Source organism: Otolemur garnettii, unplaced genomic scaffold, assembly GCF_000181295.1.
Source record: "Otolemur garnettii isolate 467f Iridium unplaced genomic scaffold, OtoGar3 scaffold00004, whole genome shotgun sequence".
Taxonomy (NCBI): domain Eukaryota; kingdom Metazoa; phylum Chordata; class Mammalia; order Primates; family Galagidae; genus Otolemur; species Otolemur garnettii.
The window spans coordinates 1,475,537-1,498,121 of NW_003852399.1; the positions used below are offsets into that span (position 1 = coordinate 1,475,537).

Below are 22,585 nucleotides of genomic sequence, written 5' to 3' on the forward strand. Positions count from 1 at the left end.
GTTTTAGCTGGCCTGGGCCGGGTTCCAACCCACCAGCCTCGGTGTATGTGGCCAGCGCCCTACTCTCTGAGCTTGGGTGCTGCCCAACCTTGTGACTTATTAATGAAGCCAGAATCTGAGATACTTTGAGCAGCCATCTTGAAACTGTAACTGAATTCTGAAATGCTGCTTTTCTGCCAGTGTAGGTCAAATCCCATTATTAGAAACTCCTCTGACATTCACATTTTTCTTGTAGTATGATTTTATATGGTGAATGCATAATTTAAAATTACATTTAGAGATGTAATAGCTATAGGAGACTATATAGGTTATGCTTAATGTTTTAAAAGATAAAGTTTAATCTCTGGGGCTGGGGAGCCAGTCAAAGTTTTGGGTTTGGGAGTGACATATAAGACAAATTTTAGGAAGATCATCACATCAGTTTAGTGGAAATTTTATGCTTGATAAAGGCATGCTTAATTAGGTGAGGAACTGGATTACTCAAGGAACCTATATAAATGAAGTATAGATGTTTTATACATAATTTTTAAAAGTTAAAACTTGAAATAAAGTTTTAGATGACACATTAACAGAAAGGAAGGTGTTAGCATTGGCTAGCTTTACTGAATGATAAGATTATGAATTTTTATTTTCTTCTTGCTTTTTATAGAAAACTTAGGAAATAGAAGATATGCAGTTTAAGGTGCTAAAATGGAACACTTTTATTCTGAATTTGGCCCTCAGTCAAATAGATTCATATTTGTAAAGTGAATTGTAAGAAAATCATGCAGTGTGCAAAAAAAGAGCCAGAAAATGAATCTTGTGACTTCTAATACTTACCCCATCTGTGGATATAAAAGGATTCAGAAGGTTAGAAGTTAGAAAAGAGTGTTAGAGTTGTTAGAAATTGGAAGAGTTCTTAAAACCCAGTGGTTGGTATACTAAGAGTCTCTCCTAACTTTGCCTCTAACTTTGTGGGAGGGAGAGTGACCCCCTCAAGCAAAGATATAGGGACTTTATCCCACTTGGGGAGCTTATTATGTAACACCTGCAATTTGGGGGACACAATGGATTGATATCTATCTGATGCTAGAAAATTTAAAGAGTAAAAGAGAGACTGACAGTGCAGCAAAGCGGGGTAGCAGTGGGGACAGACTGCCAGTCCTGCCAAAGTTTTTTGGGCCGAAGGATCCATGTTTCCCATAGAGCACATGAGGACCACTAGTAAGAGAAAGCTTGAAAGAGAAGGGTGGAAGGGTAGTAGGATGGGGCTGATTCCCAGAGGGGATGCCTTGTCCTGTGACAAGAATTGGAGTGAGAGCTTTAGGGCCAGGGTGGGTGAGTGCCTTCAGTTGGGAAGGCGAACCTCTGAATGCATCCGTTGACAGAATCAGCTTGAAACATTTTTTTTAGTCAGGAGAGTGTCTAAGCCCTCCAGTGGCAAGTAATTACACCACCCATGGCTAGGAGGGAGAAGGGAGAGGGCTAAGGCACAGTCCTCTCAGTACAGCATAGGGCTGTCCTGTAGCAGCCAAGCTGAAAAGACTGAGAACTGTAACCTTGAATGAAAAAATCTGACAGTTATCCTACGGATCTTTCAGCTTCTAAACTAAGATTGTGTTTATAACTTGAAAGTGACTAATGGCTCGGCACCTATAGCTCGGCCGGCTAAGGCGCCAGCCACGTACACCTAAGGTGGCGGGTTTGAATCCCCAGCCCGGACCCGCCAAACAACAATGATGGCTGCAACCAAAAAATAGCCGGGTGTTGTGGCAGGCGCCTGTGGTCCCAGCTACTTGGGAGGCGGAGGCAGCAGACTCGCTTGAGCCCAGGAGTTGGAGGTTGCTGTGAGCTGTAATGCCACGGCACTCTGCCCAGGGGGATAGCTTGAGGCTCTGTCTCAAAAAAAAAAAAAAAAAAAAAAAGAAAGTGACTAATGTCATGTATGGTCACTTGTTTAAAAGTTCAGGGACGTTATTGCTATAGAGTAACTTGAGTGGACAGTAGTGGACAAAAAGTTGCTTTTTATGGTTTCTTTCCACAGGTTCTGTTTGTTGGGTAAAATGGTTACAGTTTTTTTAAATAAGAAAAGTGTCAGTGAAAATTTTTATGAGAAGAATGTGCTCATTGAAGCATTTTCTTGTGGATAAGATGGTATCAACTTTGGACAGCCAGATGTGTTCTGGACATAGATCAACCCCTTATATTAGCACTGACAGGTAAAATTCTGAGATTTTTCTCATGTACTTTTTATAAAAAGGATATTATCACTTGCTTAGCAGTGTTTTTTTTTTTTTCTTTAAATCATAAAACACATAGATCATGTTTATGGGGTATAATGTGCTGATTTCATATAGAATTGGAACGCTTACATTGTGCTGGTTAATATTTATTTTCACATAGTTTTATAATCTGGACAGCACTGGGAAGATACTAGCTGCTATATGCCCCACACAGTGTCAGCAAAGGAATTAGAGGAAGCTGGAGGACTCACTTCTAAAATGCCCTCCCTCAAGAGTTTTCCAATTATGCAGGCTGATGGAGAGGAGCAACTTATTCAACTCTTGTAACCTAGGGAAATAGCCTGGTGATTAGCTTTAAAATATAACTTTGGCTGATGTGTGGAGACCAGTTTGAGGGAAGGTGTCTATGAGCAGAACACTTCACAGTTGGATAATGTAGCTGACGAAAATAATGGTAGGTTATACCAGATGAATACGAGGGATTAAATGAAGAAATACAATGAAGAATAGTAGGAAGAGATAGTGGACTGGATGTATTAAGGGTGAGGTGTGAGGACAGTATGTCAAGGATGATGGGACAGATAGTTGTTTCCATTTCCTGCAATAAGAAACCCAGGAAGAGATGGTTTTTGATCCCTTTAGGACTTCAAAAAAGGGTTTCCAAGATGATGGTTGGATAAAGGGGACTGACGCTGATAGAAGTTGTGATCCATCTGTTCATATGGATAATAGAAATCATGGCATGAGTACAATTTCTTTTCTTTTTTAATTTTATTTATTTTTCTTACTTATACATGTGTATATTAGGTTTCCACTTTTGCCTTCACAGAATTAAAAAGGCTAAATTTAATGACAATGACAATGTTTAACATAAAGACTGAGAACAAAAACCTCATAAAGAATGAATGAAGATAAATATATTTAGAAAAGAAATCAGATGATTGCTGCAACAAAATCATTAAGCAATGAGAATAGTAAAAATGCAAAGAAAGTAACATTCAGTGTTTATAAAAGCAGTGTTTTATAAAAGAATTATAGTCTAGACACTTGCACTAGACTGTTTATTGCGGCTCAATTTACAATGCCAAAATGTGGAAACAGCCTAAATGCCCACCAACCCAGGAATGGATTAACAAGCTGTGGTATATGTATACCATGGAATACTATTTAGCCATTAAAAAAATGGAGACTTTACAGTCTTTGTATTAACATGGATGGAAGTGGAACACATTATTCTTAGTAAAGCATCACAAGAATGGAGAAGCATGAGTCCTGTACTTAATTTTGATATAAGGACAATTAATAACAATTAATGACACGGTGGGGATAGGGGAAGGGGAGAGCAGAGAGAGGAAGGAGGGATGGGTGGGGAAGGGGACAGTAGAGAGAGGGAAGGAGGGAGAGGGTAGGTCTTGGTGTGTGCCACACCTTTTTTGAACATGACACGATTGTAAGAGGGACTTTACCTAACAAATGCGATCAATGAAACAGTTTTTTGCAGTTTTTGGCCAACCCGCCACCTCTGGTATATGGGGCCGGTGCCCTACTCCTTTGAGCCACAGGCACTGCCCTAATATCTCTTTTTTTGAGACAAAGTCTCCCTTGGTTGCCCTTGGTAGAGTGCCATAGCATCATAGCTCATAGCAGCCTCAAACTCTTGGGTACAAGTGATCTTCTCCCTCAGCCTCCCAAGTAGCTGGGACGATAGGCATTCACCACAATGCCAGTTATTTTTAGAGACCGAGTCTCGCTATGGCTCAGACTGGTCTCGAACTCCTGAGCTCAGGTAATCCACTGGCCTCTGCCTTCCAGAGTGTTGGTATTACAGGTGTGAGTCACCGTGTCCAGCTGTATCTTTTCCCTGTCTTAAAGCAAATGTTTCCTATAGTGTTAAGTGTTTTTTCCTCTCTTTTACTTGTGTTTTATTTCCTCAAAATGTGTTCCTTAACAATACTAAATGGAGGTAGGGGTTTTAGTATGAATACAGGATGTGCTATTAAGGATGTAAGAAATGCTAGTTTTTAGTATAGCCCCAAATTTTACTTTTGATTTGAAATGTGAAAGATTTTTAGAAAGCATGAAGAGTAGTTTTACTAATAAGTGTGGGAATGTATGAATCAAGGGACTAAAGAAAAGATAGACCCAGGTGGAGGGTCTATCATTGTTTTTAGTTGGAGAGATTTGGAATATATAAAACAAAAGAAAGATCATTGCAGAGAGAACACTTGGTAGGCTTTGTTGTTGTTTTTCTTTTTCAACCTTTAAAAGATGTTTAAAATAATTCTTAGTGTGCAGGCAGAACAAAAACAAGGTCATTGGGTTAGATTTGGCTTTTAGGGTGTTTGTGGACCCCACAACAAATACTATCACATCTGGGGTTGGTCACTTTTCCATAAATGGTTTCTTGGTCTGAAATTGGACAATCCTGACTGTGTAATAGAATTACTATATGGCTTCTTAAAAAGACAAATGCCAGGGTGTACCTTAAACGTGGTGAAACCAGCACCTGCAGTGGTGGCTCTCTGGTATGTGTAGTTAAACACAGGGTGGTGGTGTTCCAGGAATGGTTGTGACGAGTAGCCATTATTATTGGTAGACTGGCCAGTGGTTACTAGTAAGTAACATACAAAGATAAGTAATAACCAGGTAGGGTGGATTTTATGATAAAACTAGAACTGAAGTTGTTGGGTTTTGTTTTTTCTTTTTTTTCTTTTTTGAGATAGAGTCTCACTTTGTCATTCTGGGTAAAGTGCTGTGGTGTCACACCTCACAACAACCTCAACCTCTTGGGCTTAATACATCCTCTTGCTTCAGCCTCCCAAGTAGCTAGGACTAAGGGTAGGTGCCCACTACAATGCCCAGCTAGGTTTTTTTCTATTTTTAGTAGAGACAGGATCTCACTCTTGCTCAAGCTCGTCTTAAAACTCTTGAGCCTCCCAAAGTACTGAGATTATAGACATGAGCCACTACACCCAGCTAGAGCTGAAGTTTTTAAAGAAAAACAATTAGATTTTTTTACGAAGCTGCTTTAACAATACCTAAAAAGATATTTAAGAGAAATCTTATAAGTCTGTTTTTAAAAAATGAGTCAATCTATGACACTACAGTTATTGAAATATATTAATTGGAAGGATGATGTGTAGGTATGTGATCGGATTTCTGCATTAGAAGGATCATTTTAATAACATAATAGAGGATGAGTTGAAAGAAATTAGACTTGGAGCCGTGAGACCCAAAGGAAACAACGGTAGGAGTCCTGGCTTATGTGGCTGGTAGAGCTGTTGTGGGTGTGTGAGAGAGGCCTTTAGGAAATACAGTAAGGAGTACAGGTAAGAATGATGACTGACTGCTGTTTCTAACCTGTAGGGATGAATGGTATCGGTGTATACATCAAATTGCGGGCTTGTATTGCTATTAATAGAACCTAGCACAGTATCTGCTACATGGTAGGTGTTTAATCAGTGTTGCTAATAGTAGCTACTATTCATTGAATGTTTCCCTTTTTGCTTTTTGCTAAGCACTAAATGTACATTTGACAGATAAATAAACTAATGCTTACTAACTGCGTGGGACTTTTAGTCGGAGCAGTTGTCAGAACTAGGATTCAAACTGGGGTATGACTGGCCTCAAAGTCTATCTTAGGAGGGTTTGACCTTTTTTCTTTTCTGTTGCACATTCAAAGTATAAGAATTATCTTGGGCCACATGCTGAACACAAACACTTACTAAAGCTGATGAGCAAAGGAAAAGGTCTGTGCATACTTTTCACAATATCTGACACCACAGATAAGCAAATTTGTCCTCATCCTAGATATGCCACATGGACCACAGGTTGGACAGCCCTCCACCTCTTGCTGTGCCCTTTTCCTTTGTTGTAACATACTTAAATACTGCACATTAAGTAGTGTACAAGAGACTTGAAAAACAAGTATCCTGTCTGGTAGGAATTTATCTTCTCTCAGTAACATGACAAAGACATGAAATAAATGAATAACATTGCACTTTTGGATAAAAGTGTTTTAGGATTATGTGGTCTAGAGTATTAGGGGAAAAAGCCTGCTTGAAGAGGTAATAGCTTTATTGTTGTTGTTATTGTTTTGAGTCAGTCTCATTATGTTGCCCTCCGTAGAGTGCTGTGGTGTCACAGCTCACAACAACCTCAAACTCTTGGGCTTAAGCAATTTTCTTGCCTCATCCTCCCAAGTACCTGGGACTACAGGTGCCTTCCACAATGCTTGGCTATTTTTTTGTTGCATTTGTCATTGTTTAGCAGGCCCAGGCTGGGCTCTAACCCACCAGCCTTGGTGTTTGTGGCTGGCACCCAACTCACTGAGCTACAGGCTCACTGGACTTTTAAAAATAGGGGCCTTTTTGTAAGGAAGAAAGGAATGCCTTCCCAGAAAGAAGAAATGTGTTTTGGGACTGGAATGGGCTTAGGCTGTTTGGGATCTCTGCTGAGACCACTCAAGTGGCACGTTCCATGTTGTTCCCAGAATGGGAATTCCTAAGTGTGCCAGTTTGAGAATGTGTCCTGAATGGTATTTGGAGCTTTTAAAAGTTTTTAGTAGGGCAATGGTAAGATAAAATTAGCATCTGTTGAAGTGCTTGACATCAGTAGTCAGGTATTTGTATAATAGAAATAGAATGGAGAGAAGACTCAAAGTGGGTTAACCATTTAGAAGATGATTGCATTAGTTAGGAGTGATAGCATAAAAACCCAAAGTAGAGAAATGACAATGAATAAGAATCTAGGAGAAGTGAAAAGCGATGGAATAGGAGTCTACTTAGAAGAAAGTTGGAATAGGAGGCTTATGTTGTAGAAAGTAGAATAGAAGATGTTTATTTCAGTATGGACTCTGCTCAGATTTAACCTTTCTGGGTCTCAGCTTTCTCATTTGTGAAATGGGATTGGATAGAATATGATTTTAAATTTATTCATTCATTTAGAGATGGGATCTTGTTCTGTCACTCTGGCTGGATTGCAATGGCAATTTTAGCTCAAGTGATCCTCCTACCTCAGCACCAAGTCTCTAGGACTACAGGTGGGTGCCACTGCTCCCAGCCAATATTTTTTTTTTTTTTAGCCATGGGGTTTTAGACTCCTGACCTCAAGTGATTCCTTGCACCTTAGCCTCCCAAGCCACTATTTCAGCTCTGTGACTTTAAATTTTTTTTTTTAAGGCAGTGTTTCATGTTGTCCTTGGTAGAGAGCTGTGGTATGGTAGCTCACAGCAACCTCAAACTCTTGGGCTTAAGCGATTCTCTGGCCTCAGCCTCCCAAGTAGCTGAGACTATAGTCACCTGCCGCAATGCCCGGCTATTATTTTGTTGTTGTTATTGTTTAGCAGGCCCTGGCTGGGTTTGAACCTGCCAGCCCCAGTGTATGTGCCTGGCACCCTAACCTCTGAGCTACAGGTGCTGAGCCTGTGATTTTAAATTTAAATCATAAAGCTTTATTTTCAGCTTTAAAATTCTTTGATTCTATAGGCTTTTCTTTTACTGAACTACTTTAAACATCTCCCACAGACCAGATTTCAAAATTTAAATATGAATAAAAGGCAAATGTCTAAGTTTTAAAGCTCTGAAGTTATGGACTTTATATAAGACCATGTTGACATAAGTACTAATATAATAAGTTGTTATTAATAATGTTGACATAAGTACTAAAATAATCTGTCAAATGCTAATAAGTAAGATTTGATCTTATAAAAAAAATTGATGGACCAAAGTTCTAAGTATATTTTTGTGGAAGGTGAGAGTGGGAGCTCTTTTGGAGACTCTAGACATTAGATCTGGTCTGTAGATTATAGAGTAAATATTAAATATACATGAGAGTCTTCTCAGTCTTAGAAAAATGCAGATTCTTAGACCTGACTCCCAGAATTTAATAGGTTGTGGCAAGCCTGAGAATCCACTTTTTTTTTAACAGATGCACATGGTCCATGGACCTTTTTTTTTCCTTCTTTAAGAGACAGGGTCTCAATCTGTTGCCCAGGATGGAGTACAGTAGGACAATCATAGCTCATTGTAACCTCAAACTTCTGGGCTTCAGAGATCCTCCTGCCTCAGCCTCCTGGGTAGCTAGGACTACAGGTATATGCCACCACTCCTGGCTAATTTTCTATCTTTACTTTTGTAGAGACAGGGGTCTCACTCTGTTGCCCAGGCTGGTCTTGAAAACCTTGGCTCAAGCGATCCTCCTGCCTTCCAGGTTGCTAGTATTATGGGGGTGAGCCATCATTCCCAGACTGTGGACCATTTTATTTTCTTTTTTGAGACAGAGCCTTAAGCTGTTGCCCTGGGTAGAGTGCTGTAGCATCACAGCTCACAGCAACCTCCAACTCCTGGGCTCAAGTGATTCTCCTGCTTCTGCCTCCCAAGTGGCTGGGACTACAGGCGCCCACCACAACGCCTAGCTATTTTTTGGTTGCAGCCATCATTGTTGTTTGGTGGGCCTGGGCTGGATTTGAACCTGCTAGCTCAGGTGTATGTGGCTGACACCTTAGCTGCTTGAGCCACAGGTGCCAAGCCTATGGACCATTTTATAAACAGCTTTATTAATGCTTAATGGACATTGATCAAACAGCACGTATTTAAAGCATACAGTTTGATGAACTTTAACATAGGTAATCAATCACCCATGAATCCGTCACCTATTATGGTTATAGTCTATAAACAATAATGATAACATCAACTTACGTTTATAGAACACTTAACGTGTCAGGGACTATTTTAAATGTTAAACATATGTTTGCATATTTGATCCCCATAGTAACCCAGTTACATGCTAGCTATTACTATTATCCCTACTCTACAGATGAGCAAACAAAGGTAGAGAGAGATTACCTTGTCTGAGGCTGAGCCTGACATTTTGACTCCAGAGCCCATGTTTTATTCATATTGGTGCTACTCAAAAAGTGCATTTTGCAGACCAGCACTAGCACACAAACTGATTATTGGCAGCCTGCAAAGAATTAGAATTTGTATCTTGTAAGCTTTTAAGAAAATTTGTTTTCATTTTTTTCTAGTAATTTTTTATAAAAATGTTGGACCATAATGAGTAGAAATACTCTAACAGTGACCTGTATTCAAAGAATATACCTTGGTTTTCACAAAAGTTATTAGCTAATGAATCCGTGTGTGTGTGTGTGTGTGTGTGTATTATAGATCTTTCTGTGAAGAATTTCAATTATCTGAACAACTTCTGGTTCTGATTATAATGGGAAAAGAGGGCTTTTACTGTAATTATAACACCTTAGGGAAAGGCAAAGTTTATCTCAAGAGCTTCTGCTATATTTAGGCATCATTTTGAAAGTGGAACAAATTCTTGAAAGTCAGAGTATTAATTTATAGGATTCACTTTTGTGCTTCATATGTAGCTTAATCAGTTTATTTAGCAGTGATAGAAACATACTTGCTTCTTGTCACCATAAACTAGACACACATACGAGGAATTCACTGAATCTTTAATATGCTTCCTCAGGTCATCTTGTTGATTATCTTACAACTTGCATGAAAAGGAAAGTAAATCAACCTTTGTTTTTATTTGAATGTACCTTCTAGCTTTTCCCAGTCCTCCTCTCCCCCCAGCCCCAGAATGTGACTTAAGGTCTTCTGGTAGCTTTTTTTGTTTGTTTAGTTTTTGTTTTGTTTTTTGAGACAGAGGGGTCTCTCTGTCACCCCTGCTAGAGTCCAGTGGTGTCATCATCACAGTTCAGTGTAAACTCCTAGGTTCAAGAGATTCTTCTGCTTTAGCCTGCCAGGTAGCTGGGACTATAGGCTGGTACATGCCAGCTAATTGTTGTATTTTTAGTAGAAACAGGTTTCACTCTTGCTCACGCTGGTCTCCAACTCCTAGCTTCAAGCAGCCCTTCTGCCTTGTCTTCCCAGAGCACTAAGATGACTGCTGTGAGCCACTGCTCTGTTATTCCTGCTAGCTTTTGAATTTTTTTGCATTGAAATTTTGAAAGTGTCATACTTGACATATATAAAATATAGGAAGCACATATATAGGTTATATAGCATTAAGAATCATAAAGTGAAAGTGTATAAACTCACCACTAATTTAAGAACTGGGAAGGACCTTTGTTCCTTCTCTAATACAAACTCCCTACCTTCTTTCATCCCCCTAAAGTGTTTTAAATTTTATGTATATCACTATTATAGCTTTAAAAAAAATTACATATATGTAAATAATATATATGTTTTGCTGTTTTTTGAATTATATAAGAAAGTTGTGTTCTATTAAGATTTCATGAATTCATCGTGTCTAAGAATCATCCTTGTTCTTGCACGTGGCTGTTTATTTTCCCTGCAAAGTTTTCATTGTTTGAAAAAGCCACAATTTATCCATTTTCAGTGAATATTTTTTTCCCTCTACAACAAATAGTACTGTTTAGAACATGCTTGTGTATTTCTGATCACATTGATGTACAAGATTTTCTCTGAATATACACTTAAGAAAAGAATTGTTAGATTATACAATGTGTAAGTTAATGAGATAATGCCAGATGTTTTCTGTAGTGATTATAACAGTTTATCATCTCCCAAGTTGGGTGTCTAAGAGTACATATTGATACACATTCTTACGGACACTTGATATTGTGAGGCTTAATTTCTGCTATCCTAACCTAATGGGTATAAAGTGATATTTCATATGGTTTTAGCTAAAAAGTATCAGGGTTAGAATTCCCCTCCAAGTGTTTATTTGCTTTTTGTGTTTGTTTTAGAATGCTGCTTGTGACTGTGATCATTTTTTATTTTCTTCTGACAAGTTCTCACTATATTGCTCAGGCTGGGAGTACTGTGGCTATACAGAGGTGAGATCATAGCATACTGCTGCCTCTAACTCCTGGCCTCAAGTGATCCTTCCACCTTAGCCTCTTAACTAGCTCATTTTGTGGTCCTTTTATTGTTTTGTTTTTTGAGACAGGGTCTCACTCTGTTCCTGGGCTGGAATGCAGTGGTGTGATATAGCTCACTGCATTATCAGTCTCCTAGGCTGGAATGATCTTCCTCCCTTGCCTCCCAAGTAGCTTGGATGATAGGCACTTGGCCACCATAGCTGGCTAAGTTTTTACTTTTGTTTTTTGTGGAGACAGAGGCTTCCTTTGTTGCTCAGAGTGGTCTTGAACTCCTGACCTCAAGCTGTTCTCCTGCATCGGCCTCTTAAAGTGCTAAAATTACAGGCATAATCCACTGTGTGTACAGTCATGTGGTCTATCTTTTAAATAGATACTAATTCTTTCTCTGTTATATGTTTTGCCAGTTTCATCTTAATAGTTTAGTGGTTTGTATATTTAATTTCTTTGTCACCCAGTCTGGAGTGCAGTGGTGCTATCGCACCTCACTATAACTTTGAACTCTTTAGTTTAAGTGGTCCTTTTGCCTCAGTCTCCTGAGTAGGTAGGACTACAGGGTGTCCCATGACTTCTACCTTTTAAAAAAATTTTTTTTATTTCCTTTGAGACAGAGTCTTACTATGTTGCCTTTGGTAGAGTGCTGTGGCGTCACAGCTCACAGCAACCTCAAACTCTTGGGCTTAAATGATTCTCTTGCCACAGCCTCCTAAGTAGCTGGGATTACAGTCACCCACCACAACACCTGGCTTTTTTGTTGCTATTATCGTTGTTTAGCTGGCCCAGGCTGTGTTCAAACCCGCCAGCCTCAGTGTATGTGGCTGGCACTGTAACTACTGTGCTATAAGCATTGAGCCTGCTTATTATTATTTTTTTTATTTTTACTTTTGTAAAAGTATTGTTTTGCTATGTTGCCCAGACTGGTCGCAGACATTTGAGTTCACACGATCTTTCCAAAGTGCTGGAATTACAGACATCAGCTTCCTCTCTCCCACCTGTGTTTGGCTTATGTATTCAATTTCTTTAAAGTATCTTGAAGAACAAGTTATTGATATTAATGTGATACCAGTCTTTTGATTTTGTGGTTAATGTTTTTTAAATCTTATTTAAATTAAACACTCCTTCCTTACCTTAGGCTTATAAACATTTTATTTTTTTTTCTAAAAGTTTGGATTTTGCCTTTTAAATGGAAGGATTTAGTACCACGGTAATTGATTTTTATATATGGTGTAGGATAGGGATTTGTTTATTTTTTTCTAAATGAGTAATCAGCTACTGCAGTCCGGGTCTTCTTCCTTCCCCAGTGGTCTGCAGCGTGGTCCTTCACATTTACCTACTTTCCGTACAGGTATGAGTTTGGTGCTGGGCTGCTTTGCTTTTCTATAGTTCTCTTTTGTCAGTTCGTCTTTGTATCAGTGTCATTCTGTCTTAATTACTATAGTTTTATTTTGCATCTTGATATCTGATTGGACAAATTGTCCTACTTGAGTCCTTGAGTTTTTGCTTTTTCATGTAAATTTTAGAATCAGCTTATTAAGTTCCACCAAAGAATTATTTTGGGAGTTTGGTTAGAAATGCATTTTTTTGGCCTGTGAATGAGAAAGTAACTTTGAAATGCCCCACTCTCCTATTCAGGGGCCAGCACTCACCCACTGTGACAGTGTTGATTATCTGGTTGTCCCTGAGGCAGGGAGACAGGTGCACAGACATGTTCTTGTGGCACTTCTCAAAGCCATTGTATTTGTGGATTGAGTGGAGGTAGTCTTGGAGGATGACCATGGTCCTTTGCATCTTCATCTTGGTTACCATGTGAGACAGGATCCACCCTTGGACGTAGACATTACCAGTGAAGGGTCATTTCTCATCATTGTAGATGCCCTTAGTGTAAGGTGACCAGATGTCTCGCTTTTGGTGAGACAGTCCCGAATTTTAACAATTTCTCCTGCGTCCCTGCAGCGTTTTAAAAAAGTTTCGATTTTTGGAAAGAATGCATGACAAACTAGGAAACAGCGGGAGAATGGGAGGGGAATATACTTTTCAGCTGCTGAAAAGGTTAACATAACTTCATTTGGAAATGAAAAGGCTAATGTAAACTCCCTACTCCCCTCCTGGGTAGGTATCTGAAGGAGACTGGCTCCCTCCCTTTCTTCTAGGCAAGGACAGTTAGCCAGACTGTCTGGAACAAACAAGTAGCCCCCCCTACCCAGAGTAAGGTGACCAGACGTCCTGATTTTTAACAATTTGTCCTGCATCCTGCGGCGTTTTAAAAAAGCCCCGATTTTTGGAAAGAATGCACGACAAGCTAGGAAACAGGGGAGAACAGGAAGGGGATGTACGGTTTTTGGCTGCCATGTGGCTATTTCACCAGGATATGCATTTTATATTATTTTTGTTAATTTTATAATGTTAAATTTTAATAATAAATAATTGTTGAGAACTGATTATTGAGAACTCCTTATCAAAGTTTGCATTGTTGTCAGCCCTCCCCCCAATGATGTCCTGCTTTACCAATGTTAAAATCTGGTCACCTTACCTTAGTAGCTTCTTGGGAGTCTTGAAACTCTGATGTTCTTATAGTACCCAGGGGACTCTCCTTGACAGTATTCCCAACAAGACCCTTTTTTTGTTTTGAAAGATGGTCAGCTGCTTTTGGTAGGCCTTGTGCTGTCTGAATGTCTGCCATCTTTCCCGCTATCTGAAAAAAGAGAGATGGAAGTACATTTAATATTTAGATGAATTTGGGAGTAAATTGCCATCTTTACAGGATTGAGTGTTCCTTGTTATGGACATGACATCTTTTTATATATGTCTTTCTATAAAGTTTTATGACTTTTTTTCTCTGTGGAGATATTGCACACCTTTTGTTAGGTTTGTTCCTAGTTACCATATTGCTTTTTGCTGTTGTTTGTGGGGCAAATTACCTTTTCTGCTACTTACTTGAAAATAAAAGTACAGATATTTTTGAATTGGTAATAATTTTTAGTTACCTGGCCAAACTCATGAATTCCAAATTTTGTGGATTTCCTGTGTGGACAAATGTTTGTGTCTTGACTTTTACCACTTGCTAGGACCTGTAATACAGTGTTAAATAGAAGTAGTGGACATCCTTGTCTCACTTCTGATTTTAAGGGTAAAGTTTCCAATATTTCTTAATTAAGAATTATATTAAACGGCTTGGCGCCTGTGGCTCAAGTGGCTAAGGTACCAGCCACATACACCTAAGGTGGCGGGTTCGAATCCAGCCTGGGCCCCACCAAAACAACAATGACGGCTGCAACCAAAAATAGCCGGGCATTGTGGCAGGCGCCTGTGGTCCCAGCTACTTGGGAGGTGGAGGCAGGAGACTCACTTGAGCCCAGGAGTTGGAGGTTGTGAGCTGTGATGCCACTGCACTCTACCCAGGAGGTCAGCTTGAGGCTCTGTCTCAAAATAAAAAGAATTATATTAATTAAAAGATTTTGACAGTGTCTGATAATCTTTTATCCTTTCCATTTTTATTTTGCTCAGTTTCTATTTTTAATCACAAGTGAGTACAGCTTTCATGAAAAGCTCTTCCTGTATCTTTTGAGGTTATCATATGGTTGTTTTTCTTTAATCTTCTGATGTAGTGAAAGCAGTAGCTGTTCTAAATCAGTTTTGGATTTCTGAGATAAGCCATGTTTGGTCATGATTTCTTTCTTTTTAAATTTGAGATAGCACTGGCCGACTAGGGCATAGAGAGTGGTGATGGAGGCGGGGCGTGATAAAGCAAGGCGAGAAGTTGGAAAGGGTAGTTGTCACTTTAACGCAACTTGAGATAATTCTGGAGCATACATATTTTTGGCAGGATGCATAAATTTAAGTAAGTATTTATTTGGTCTTTTCTAAAATTGACCCTGGGGAAAATATTGTTTTCCTTATGTGTAGAATTATGAAGCTTTATTTTTCCTATGTTATTACCTCTCAGTTTTTGCCATTCCTTTAAAATTACATCTTGTGTAAATTTTAGGAGGGATTTTGAACATGTGAGGTAGATTAAATGAATAAAACTAAAAACTGTACTTGCATCTTTTAACTACCATTTAATTTTAGTTTTACAAAGTTTGAGCTTATAGAGCTGCAAAATAAGGTACTAATATGTTTCACAGAATATATGTTAAATCCCTGGAATGTTTCATTTGGCATGATCAACACACTTGCTGTCCGATGCATTTTACAGACTCTCCGTTGCTGTACATTCCAAACATTTCTAAGTTGAGGTATCAGAAAATTCCCATTGCAGGGAGTCTAATAATCGGGGCAAGATATTGACAATAACCAGGAAGTCCACAAACAAGAAGGTTCTGTATAGGTCCCCATGTTTTAAGTTTTGTGGAGGCAAAGACATTTTAACTCTTAGTTGAAGAACCTCTTTAGGTTTGTAGATTTTAGAAGCCTGGATTATCCAATTTAAATATTGGTTAATATTTACTGCTTGTGACCTGATACTTGATTTCTAATGATGAATACAATTATAAATTTTATTATGTCTTTATTAAGAATTAGACAGGACAATTGAATTATTCCCCATGGTTTTATGTAAGTGGCACTGTTTTTTTTCTCCTGTGGTTTATGAAAGTGGCTAACCAGGCCACTTGTTTTGTTTATTTCTATGTGACTGCTGTGGGCCTTAGGGAAGGATGACTTGTCTTTACAGAAAAAACAAGAGTATTTATTTGTTCCACTTATGGTAACATTGATCTAAGAGGATTTTTTGAGGAAAACCACAATGGTTAGACTTTGAACATATGTAGCTCCCATTCATGCCCTAATTAATAGAGAAAAGTGAAAAATTTAAGGATTAGTGGCGTAATAGGCAATGTGAAGTTCTGTATAGAAGTTGAAAACTGTGTATAGCCTTCAGACTATTTTCTTTGGCCCGCTGTTTCTAAAACTTTTTATTAGTTGCTAACATCTAAAATCTGTTTCACAGGAATGTCTAGCACTGGATCACCTGCGTTTTTAGCATGGCATTTTAATAGCAATGGCACCGTTTAGACAAATGTACATGTTTATTTGCCCTACTTAACACTTCTAAGGTGGCTCCAGACAAGCCCATGTGTGTTTTTATAGCTCTTGTTGTAGAACCTCTTGAATACAGAAGGAATAGCAGATCTATAATGCTAATACAGCTGAATATTCAACTTTGACTTCTAATCACAGGAGATAATGGATGTGAGGATTTTAGGTAGTAAGAGTTGGGGTGGAATATGGAGCATGCACGAAAGAGTGTTTGGGAAAAAATCTAAGGTTTTTTTAACCTGAGCAACTAGGATTAAGGTGCTATCAGGTGAGACGGGAAAGGCTGTGGGTAAATCAGGTTTGGGGTGGGAAGATGAGTTTAGTTTAGTTTTGGGTATATTAAGGCATTTGCTAAGACGTACTATTGGCAATACTGAGTTGGCAGTGACAATATGACTGTGGAGTTGGAGAGAAATGTCTAGACTGGCCATATGTCAGATATGTAGACGATACATAAAGCTCTGAGACAGCAGGTGAAGGGGTCTCAGAACTGAGCTCTAGACAGGTCAGCCTTCAGGAGTTTGCAGAGGAAGAGATTAAGAAAGGAGATAAGAAAGAGCATCCAGTGAGGAGGGACAAAAAGAAAGGGAGTGTGGTATCCTGGAACACAAGAGTCTTAACCTAGTTTCACCCCTGAAGCAAAGCGTGAGGGAGACAGGGGTTTTCTTGCAGAGAGTTTATTTGCAGACCTGTTAACAAGAAACAGAAGTTGGAAGTCTGAGGCATGTGAAACAGGAAGGAGGGAAAGTAACCCCGAGAGGGCATTACTGAGCTGGTCATTTCTGTGAGCAGTTGGGGCTTGATCCTGAAGAAGCACTCTGAGGAAAAAAATGTGCCATTGGGTTGGAAGATAGTATTTCTCTACCAGGTCCCATCCTTCCTTGGTCAAGGGTTGCCCGTGGTTTTAATATATAGCTTCAGATTTCTAGGTTTGTACATGTCTTTGGATGGCTGAAGAGTTCCTGTAGACATCTCTTACTGCAAAGCCCCAGAGCAGAAAGTGAGCCTCAGCTGGATTGAAAATAAGAGGCTGAGGCCTAAGAGGTGCCCCCTGCAGCTTACCTGCCTCCTTAAGTGCTGGCCATAGTCTCTATAGTATATTTACAGCAGGAGAGCTAGTGGAACAGTGTTCATAGTTAACAGTCCGTCCTTACCGCCCATTCTAGATTTTCCTCACCTTCAGCTAGCATTTCAGCAGAGCAAGACTTTTTCCTGGTAGAGTGATCCAGACTTTCTTCTCCAGGGGATCCATGTCCTAAATCTTTATCCTTTTTGTGTCACAGTTACGGTAGACACCTATTTAATCAGTGAGCATAGCAGCACCCGTCTCATCCCCATGGTTCTTGGTATGTTTCCTCCTTTCCCTGTTGTGTAGCATTAGCCATAGGTCCTTAGGGTTCTTAGAGTCTGTTTACGGCTGTTTATCGCCATGTGGTAACTGCTTCTTTAGTCTGCTGGTCCAAAATAAGAAGTCAGAAATGACCAAGTAATAGTTCTTACATCAGAATTCCGCAAAACCCCTTCCTGTGTCTACTGGCAGAAACCCCTCTCTCCTCTCCTAGAATCAGAATCCAGTGGAGTCTTGTATTTTTTCCTTTTAAAATCTTTCAGAGACATAGCACCACATTTCAGGCAGGTCTTTGGAGGAAAGTTAAGGTCATTTACCATCTTAGAAGGCAGTATTCTGTCCACTTAAGGTCTTATCTAGCAGTTTATACATAGACATTGAATGTGTGTTAAATCTAGGACTCTTGGGTTATAGCATAAATGAGAGGAGGAAATTTTTACATAAAAGTGACTAGTTCCATTCATCAAATATTTCCTCTCAATGTCTATTTGAACTAAGCTAGTTTGTTAATAGCAGCTATAGTTAGTTGCTCTTAGTTGCAAAGTATGATATTTTTTATTTATTTTAAATTTTATTTATTTGCTTGTTTCTTTATTTGTTTATTGAGATAGCATCTCACTCTGTTCTCTGGACCAGAGAGCAGTGGCATCATCACAGCTCACAGCAGACTCAAACTCCTGGGCTCCAGTGACTCCTCTGCCTCAGGCTCCTAAGTAGCTGAGACTGCAGCCCAGCTACCGTGCTGGGCTAATTTTCCTATTTTTTGTAGAGACAGAGAGGGTCTCACTTTTCCTCAGGTAATTCTCCCTCCTCCACTTCCTAGAGTGCTAAAATTACAGGTGTGAGCTACTGTGCCTGTCCAAGAAGTTATAATAATTATGCTCATTATGAAGATTTGTTTTACCTGAAATTGCATTAGACTAACTAATAGGTAGTAAAGCCATTCTTAGAGAGAAATTTGTAATTCACTTGAGTTTTGTCAAGTATGCCTCTGGCAAATAATAGGTTATCATTATGAAGTAAGAATTTTAGTACCGGTAGTAAAACTGATTTTTAATACATCAAAACTGGACATAAATCGTGATAAGACTATATAAATATGCCTTTTTGATAATTTTAGGTTCTTGCTACAATAATAAACAGAAAGTATTAATTTTCCTTCCCTTGCTTTATAAGCTGTGATGAGAATTATGTACTTTTCTTCATATACCTATGAGTCTTGGAGTGTATTGAGGGTGACAATTAAGTTGTCTTATCATCTGCTGGTGTTTTCCAGGGCTTATCATATGCCTTACTTTTGATAGGTCCTCTATAAATAGTGGTTGAGTTAAACCAAGGATGTATATATGTGTGTGTATGTGTGTATGTATAAGTTTGCATGTGATAGCATTCATGATCTTTGATGTTAACTGTAATAAAATCTTACTTAAAATGTAATAATGTTTTAGACTTTCTTCCTTTTTTCTTTCTTTAAACAGATAGAAGGACAAGGACAGACTCACCAGCTCTGGCTGAAGGTAAATATGTCTTTGGGGGAAATGATTATTCACATATAAATGGAAAATTGCAATTTATATAAAAACCTATATTGACTAAATATAATTTAAGGGAAATAGTCCTTACCCAATATTGAACTGCTAAAAAGTCTTTAGGAAATATCTATTGTTAGTTTCTGGCTTTGAATAGGAAGTAGTGGGGAAAATGTGAATTAATTAGAACTTTTTTTTAACAGCTTTCTTTCAATAGGAGAGGTATGTGTTTTTCTTTAAATTCCTTTTTAAGTTATTTTAGCTATCTTCCAGTATAGGTAACCAGTATAGTTGATGAAGAAAGGTCTACCAGTATAAACCATAACTTAAGCAGTTTAACATATGGCTATATACATACATATTTTTACATTGGAAACTAGAAGGAAAGATGCTTTATACATTATCCTTAAGAATTCTACCTGTTACTGATTTGGGTCCTTTTATTTAAATCTTAGAAGTAAAGAATACTTTTAAAAAGTGGTTATTAAATAGTCCTGAGTAGTTAAACATTTGTAATCTTGCAATTGTTTTAATTACAAGCTAATTAATATTTGAAAATGTATTTTTTTGTAGACATACCTTGTGAAAAGATCAGCTAAAAATCTTTTTGTGCTTTTTTCTGCTCATAAACGAGAACTTCACACCTTAAAACTAGCCTATCATGTTTGTAGAGCTGGTAATGACATTTATTACAATGGTCTTTTGGACTTATCACCTCAGCTACGTTGTATGTCATAGTGCAGGGTTTCTTGACCAGTTTTTGTGCCAGAGACCTTTTGGGTAATCTGATAAAGCCTGTGAATCCACTTTGGAATATGATTCTAATAAAGATCCATGATTTCATGAAATGAAATACATAGGATTAAAAATGGCTGGGCACAGTGGCTCATGCCTGCAATTCCAGCATTTTGTAAAGCTGAGGTCAAATGATCACTTGAGGCCAGGAGTTCAAGACCAGCCTGGGCAACATAATGAGACCCCATCTCTTAAAAAAAAAAAAGAGAGAGAATAAAAAAATATTAGTAAGACATGTGGTATATTCCTCTAATCCCAGATACAGGAGAGGGTCGCTAGAGCCCAGAAGTTTGAGGCTATAGGGAGTCATGATCACATCACTGGACTTTAGCCTGGGTTACAGAATAAAACTATACCTCTTAAAAAAGGAATCAGTTATAATGAAGTACTGTTTAAAAGTATTAAAAATACAAATTTGTGATAGAGTAATATGTGTGTTCTCACACTAATATTATACATGTTTCTCACATTAGAGAATAAGCTTTAGGAGCAAATCTGCTATTTACTATAATTTTAAATAGTGATGAGTCTGTAATAATTGTAACATGATATAAAAACACCTGTGATTTCCATTAATGACAAATTCATACTTTTTTAAAATACTGTTGTGGTTTGTTCCCTTTAATCTTGATTGAAGATATGGCTAATTTTCATATAAAGGTTAATGAAAATTCGATTCCCATCAACATTCACAAATCACTGAATTCTCTATTGACCCCAGATTAAGAACCTCAGTTAATGAAAAGTCAGCTAGACCTTTCTTTCTCTATCACACTTGAGTAAGTGTAGTTCTTTGTGTTCTCTGTATAGTCTTAAGAGTAGTTATTCATTCCTTAGAGATATTCTATTGGTATAGGCTAGAAGTTTTAAATAGCTTTGAAGAAGCTTCTCTTTGCTGGTCTGTAATAACAGAAAACAAATGTTAGGTCACAGAGAGTTGCTGCTTTCAAAGCACTCATATTCTAGTTAAAGAGACATGAAATAAATATGTTAAAGTGAGTATGAGATGTCAAAAGTTTATAACAAGAGAAATGTCATAATTGCCATAGCAAGGATTCAAATAGTAAGTGCTCTGATGCTTGTGTTCTGGAAGTACAAAAAAAGGTAAAGACTTGCAGAAAGTCACCAAGCGTTTTACATTTCCTTCAGTAGTATGAACTACATAGTGATAACGTGCCAGGCTAAGCTATTAATGTTATAGCCTTTACAGTTTTACATAGTGTATGACAGAGATATTTATATAAGCCAAAGTTCAAATCATTAAACCACTTCGAATATTTTTACTGTCAAGTTATATGAAAATGTTTCTAAAAGAAAATGTTTATTTGGAAATAGAGCATTGCAGTGCAAATACATACGTCATAGTAAACTATGTACATTCAGGGAGGTATAGGAAGACAGTGGTTTTTAAAGGAAAAACAATCGGAAGGATTACATAATTGTTTTGAATTAATTATCCTTGGCTACAAAGATCAATAGCAAGGGTAACGTTAGTCTTATGTTGGATGGACACTTGCTGGGAAGATTTTTGTGTAAGGTTGAAGTAGCCTTTGTGCAAGATTTGGTTTTTGTAGAGTCTTTTTCTTTATCAGATATATGAAAGAGAGAACCCTTTCTTCAGGGCTGGCTTTGTGTGTCAGGATTTTCTTAACCTTCAGTGACTTTATTTTGATTCTGACAACCTTCATTACCATACATCTAAAGTTGCTTTGAGGGAGAAAGAGAGGAGGAGGGGGAGGAGATTAGAAAGGCTGGAAAACCTGAGCCCAGAGAATAAAGGGTTTGTGAAGTGACTTGAAATCATGTATCTCAATGCTCTATGTTCCAACTCCCTCCTAAGTTCCTATTTTATGAAAAGGAACTCAAGACTAGATAAACTTGGTGACTTGGGCAAAAGCAGCAGCAAATTACTAAAAAAGTGGGGTTTCATCCGCTGACCTTGTCCATGCAGCTTTTCAGTACATCTTTAAAATGTGGCATCAGAGCTAGATCACATTGACAGGGAGAATAAAGTACCACCACCCCCACAGCCAAAAAAATGAAAGTCAGGTATTCTACCAGGTCCTTCTCAAAAGAATTGTTAATTCTGTTTTTACTATCAACCAAACTTCAGTGGACCTGCTTTTCCCTTTATTGATAGTCAGCTAGCAGGTGCTAGATAAGCATTGCAATTTGGAGACAACATTCTAGGCTTTTCCTATAATTAAGAGAATAATTTTAATTTAAGTTCATTTTAATTGATAAGTGTAAAAACAAGGGAAGCAGGCTAAATGTTGTGGCTTACACCTGTAATTCTAGCTCTCTGGAAGGCTGAGGTGGGAGATCTCCTGAGCTCAGGAGTTCAAGACCAGCCTGAGCAAGAGTAAGACCCCTTTTCTACTAAAAAATGGAAAAATTAGCTGGGCATTGTGATAGGTGCATGAAGTCCTAGCTACTCTGGAGGCTGAGGCAGGAGGATCACTTGAACCCCTCAGGACTTTGAAGTTGCTGTAACATAGGCCAAGACACTATCTCAAAAAAAAAAAAAAAAAAAAGAAAAGAAAAAAGAAAAGTAGAACGAGGGAAACATTTGTGCCCTTCTGCAATTTCATTGTATTAAATTCCTTTGGTGTTTGTGGCTCACACAGAAAGAACCTTTCTTAGTTAGCATTTGTCTTTCTTTTTCCTAATCATACTTTTTTCTTAAAAAATTTTTTTTTTCTGTGAGAATTTTTTCCCCTGATGGAGAAGTTTTGGTACTATTATTAATGTTTTTCAGGAACACTCAGAATTTTTCTTAATTCTTTTTGGATGA

The 22,585-nt window shown here is 38.2% G+C and overlaps 1 protein-coding gene across 27 annotated transcripts in view; it reads left to right on the top strand.

Annotated features, from left to right (window-relative positions):
* Window positions 1-22,585, top strand: part of FAM49B (family with sequence similarity 49 member B) — a 157,980-nt gene that overhangs the window by 81,947 nt on the left and 53,448 nt on the right. For 21 of the 27 annotated variants that reach the window (XM_023517015.1, XM_023517026.1, XM_023516997.1 and 18 more), the window contains one exon: window positions 18,946-18,984. The exons of 4 other annotated variants lie outside the window; for them this stretch is intronic. The gene's annotated coding sequence lies outside the window, so the exon portion shown is untranslated. Of the gene's footprint in view, window positions 1-18,915; window positions 18,985-22,585 lie in introns of all 27 variants that reach the window. 2 more of the 27 variants (XM_023517050.1, XM_023517037.1) reach the window with 1 other exon arrangement.